At 37.3% G+C, this 5,000-nt stretch overlaps 1 protein-coding gene across 1 annotated transcript in view; it reads left to right on the top strand.

Annotated features, from left to right (window-relative positions):
• The first annotated feature begins 4,928 nt into the window (after positions 1–4,928).
• Positions 4,929–5,000, top strand: part of LOC144967606 (Na(+)/citrate cotransporter-like) — a 34,361-nt gene continuing 34,289 nt past the window's right edge. Inside the window, exon 1 of the mRNA XM_078905102.1 lies at positions 4,929–5,000. This exon is cut by the window's right edge and continues 145 nt beyond it. The gene's annotated coding sequence lies outside the window, so the exon portion shown is untranslated.

Here is a 5,000-nt window from a genome sequence, read left to right as displayed (position 1 = left end):
ATGTCACTATCATGGCCTCAACTAAGTACAATTTAAGTGGGTTGCAGGTAAACGTGGGAATCATAATACATTGACGTGTTAAGCACTCTGGATAGACACGTATTTAAAAGTTTGAAAAGAAAACTCGTCATTCAAAGTTCGATCGATTTTAATTACCTATCTTAGCAAAACTTTCGAAACTGGGACTTTAATAAAGACTCAAGTGACAACAGTTTTAATGGGACAAAGGCAGTTACAAGCCTGCAAGCAAATTCAATTATTACATACACAATACAATTATAGCATACTTGTTTGGATTTGAAACACAGAGGGAAAAGGCTTAAGTGCACACATTGAACATTTTGCAACTTGACGCCACTGTTTTTGAAATGATGGCCGTTTTTGGTCATGACATTTTACTGTAAAGCATCTGAAAGGCAGAAGTAATAACCGCAAAGGTTTATAATATAATATATGCAAATATAAATATGCAAATTCCTCAACCTGGGTTGTTTTCAAGAGGGAAAAAATATTTTGGTTTGGTCGTGGTTATATGGAATAGACATGCAAAACAGTGCCATGCAACTGACAGTTTCAGAGAGTAAAAATTTCAAAGATTGGATATGAATTATGAAACGGACTATACTATAGTCGGAAGTCCCAGGTTTGGGAGTTTTTGACAAGATGTGGGTATGTTGATAAATAGAGGTGCCTAAATGAGTCAATTAAATGGAGATAAAGATAAAGGGAGTAAATCTGACTCATGAATGAACAACATACACACCTACACACACACACACAACACACAACCGAAACCAGACAGACCTATCTAGCTTCTCATACTATCTACTAAAGACGAAATAGATATGTTTTAAGCGTACGTTTAAAAATAGACAAAGATTCTTTTTCACGAATACTCTGTGGTAAGGCGTTCCAAACAGATGGTCCGAAATGAGAAAAGCATTTTTCCGTATTCGAGGGACAACTAGTTTGGTGGAATCACTGACCGAACGTAAGGGGCGGGGTTTTTAATATCTTTCAATTAGTTCCGAAAGGTAGGAAGAGGCAGTACCTTCAAGACAACGATACACTAAAACACAAACTTTGAATTTAATCCTTTTCTCAACAGGCAGCCAATGCAGGTCATGAAGCAGAGGTCTTGCAGAATCGCACCTGCGCTCCATGGATACTAGTCTGGCAGCGCTGTTTTGGACAATCTGAAGACGTCTCAGATTATATTGCCAAACGCCAAACAACAGAACATTACAATAATCCAATTTCGATAGTGCGAGGGAAACAACCAGGTGTTTGGTCACATCCTCAGATATGAACCTAGCTTCAAATCTGTTTCACTTTTCAACTTCCTGTTCCCAACATACAGCACCTCCGTCTTATCAGCATTCAGTTTCAGTCTGTTCTCATTCATTCATTTCTTAACACTTTGGATACAATTCTTGCTATCGGCTGATACTTCTTGTAAATTTCTCGTATTGGAAACGCAGTACCATTGCGTATCATCAGCGTATTGGTGGTAAGACAGACCGAAACTTCTGATGTAAGACAGACCGAAACTTCTGATGATTTTAGACAGAGGGCCAACGTACAGAACAAAAAGTACGGGTCCAAGTACTGAACCCTGGGGAACTCCACAATCAAGAATGATTTCCTCAGATTCATCCACCGTAATAATCTACGATTAAACAAATATGACCTAAACCAATCAAGCGCTGCATCAGACACGCCATAAGTAATTTCAAGACATTTGAGGAGAAGATTGTGATCAATAGTATCAAAAGCAGACTATAGGTCAAGCAAATTCAGCAAAGAACATGAACCATTGTCTATAACAAAGAGGAGATCATTAACAACCCTAACAAGTGCGGTTTCCGTCGAATGGTGTTGCCTTTAAGCCGACTGAAATTTTTCTTCAAGACAATTATTTTTATGATGAGACAGTAATTGTTTCAAAACAAGCTTTTCTAAGATTTTAGAGAGAAAAGGAAGATTAGAGACAGGGCGATAGTTTTTTAAGTTCTCTTTATCTAGATCAGGTTTTTTCAAAAGGGGTTTGACATGAGCAACTTTGTAAATGTTTGGTACAGCACCTGACTGCAACGAATTATTAACAATACATGTAAATGGTGTTAAAATTACATCAATGCACTTTTTTAGAATGGCAGTATTTATGGGGTCTTAATCGCAACTTTTAGTTGGAGACAACATAATGCAGTCACGTAAGTCAGCTTCAGTGATCTTTGAAAAGTTTGTTAACGAATCACCATGAAACTTGTCAAATGTTGTTTAGATCGATTCAGATGAGAGTTCTTTCCTGATGGTATCCGTTTTTTTTCTTTAAAATATTGACCAAAGCGAGCTGGTAGATCTGCACGATCGATTAAAGATGGGAGAGTTGCTTGCGTCTGTTGTCCCAGCAGTTCCTTGATCAAGGCAAAGAATTGTCTCGAACGCCCGACGTTTTTCAGGCTGCCTTCATAGAATTTCTTTTTGGCCCTGAAATTGACGGCTTTCGCATCATTTCTAGCCGCGATGTACAATTTTTTGTCAACAACATCTCTGGACTTGAGCCATTTTCTTTCTGCCCGCCTCCTGGCTAATCCAGTCAATTTCATTTCTGTATTATACCAGGGTGCTTGACGTGTCACCCTTACTGCTCTAGTTTTCAAGGGAGCATGCTTGTCTACCGTACCAACAATCGACTCGTGGAGACCATTCGCATCATGTTTATTTTTAACGTTATGGTCAATGTCTTGTTATGTTCATGTTTATATTCTTCATATTACGAGATGTTATCATCTTTTTTATTTCAAGTTTCAGTGGGTGAAACGCAAAACACAATTTAATGATGGTCCGAGATTAATTTATCAATATTCAATACAGGTGAAGAGAGAGAATGTTCAATGTCTGTAATGACATGATCTATTGTGTGGCCATGGTTGTTTGTAGGACCGCTTACGAGTTGAATAGAATTGTTTGAATCAATAAGCTCCCGGAAAACTTTGGATTTATTTTTTCAAGTAAACACAAAATGCATACATATTTATATTTATATTGTCAATATTGTCATAATAATATAGGCGAAAATTTAGACACAAAGAGACAGACAGAGAGAGAGAGAGAGAGAGAGAGAGAGAGAGAGACAGAGAGAGAGAGAGAGAGAGAGAGAGAGAATGAAAGTGGTAGAACAGGAGTGGAAGGATGCTTTTCAAAGTTATATTTAAAATAGAGGAGAGTGATAAATTACATTTTTTTAAAAATATATAATAATTAAAAAACACAAAACAAACTATATTATTCTAAAATAAAGAAAGAAAGAAATCGATCGATATTTGAAGGACGAGTTCTCTGGCCAAAATTTTAAATACGTGTTTCCTCCGTACAATTACGATTACTTCTCTTAAAACCTTTTACCTCTTTGCTCCAAAATAAAATTTTAAAACAACACCCATAAAATAAACGAATGGGCATTTTAAGCAAAAAATAAAAGTACCTACTATAAGCTGACACATCTACTTCAAACACTTACTACAATGAAACTTTGTAACAACCAAGTGCTGTTTGGTTCATGCACATAAAACACACATTTAAAACGTGGTTTTATTTTGCCATGCGAGTCTAACGAAATCATCTTTAGTGGGTTGCTGATAAATAAAACGTGAGAATTATAATACATTGACGCTTTAATTTTAATCAGTTAACTGCTGTACGCTGGAAAGACCCGTATTTAAAAATTAGGCCAGGAAATTCATCCTTCAAATATCGATCGATTTAAATGACCCTTATCTTGGCAAAAACTCTCAAACTTGGGACAAGTCTTCCTTGAATTCCCAGGTTTTAGAGGGGGGGGGGGGTGCCTAGATGAGGGTCATTTAAATCGATCAATATTTAGAGGACGAGTTTTCTGACCAAATTAATAAAATAGGTGTCTCTTCAGAGTACGGCAGTTATCTGATTAACGCCATCGGCAATATCGAGACTTTTTCAGATCTTTTCCCCCATTATTATCCTATGTTTAAAAAAAAACAAACAACAAAACAACTAGAGCTTTTTTTTATAGCGCAATATCCACTAAATGTACTCAAAGCGCTTTACAAAGGGTCCCTGACCAACAGCAACACGTACCATGTAGAACGAGACATGTCGCCTGTTAGGCGATATTACATTTTTTTCGGACAGAGACAACGCTGGTAACGGCCAGGTACTCATTTTACACATGAGTACGGTGAGAGAATGTGAGTAAAGAGTCTTTTCCAAGGACTCAACTATGCGTCGAGCGAAGCTCGAACCCAGGACCTTCCGATCCGAAAGCGAGTGTCATACCACAAGACCACATAGTCAAGAGTTTTGAGAGGACTGGACTGTCCCTGCGGACATTGCCAACTTAAACTCCAACGCCAAAATTTATCATTCAATAAGGCGAATCTTGCCACAAAATTTGTCAAACTTTCCCTCAAAATTTGTCTTCTCTAAATATTATCAGAACTAGTTATAATCCAAAATGATATGGTAATTTGGTTGTTTACGTGGGAGTTGGCTATAACAAGAATTTATGCTTGAAACAGAAATGGGGGGAGGGGGGGGGGGGGGAAATTCTCATTGTAACACAGATCTATTGTAATATTATACTTCCTTCTGTCGGTCAATGGCAAATGTAGACACACACACACACACACCCACACCCCACACACCTCTCAAACCACACACACACACACACACACACACACATACACACTCATACTCACACACAAGACACACACAGAATAGACACTTATAAACACATATACACACACAACACACACACACACACATACACACACACAATACTCAGAAACTCTCCAACCGCTTGAATAGTTTTATGCTACAAACCGTTCCATTCAAGAATCTAAATGTGGTTTCATTCCATATAGGCTATTATATATTATAATGTTATTGGCTTCTATTGCTATACTACTATTGTGGATATCCTGGTTTGATCATAATATAATGTATTATGATATAATATA

The sequence above is a fragment of the Berghia stephanieae genome, chromosome 3 (genome assembly GCF_034508935.2).
Source record: "Berghia stephanieae isolate SIO BIC M18660-M18661 chromosome 3, UCSD_Bste_1.3, whole genome shotgun sequence".
Classification (NCBI taxonomy): Eukaryota; Metazoa; Mollusca; class Gastropoda; order Nudibranchia; family Aeolidiidae; genus Berghia; species Berghia stephanieae.
This window is presented reverse-complemented; position numbering and strand designations above follow the sequence as displayed.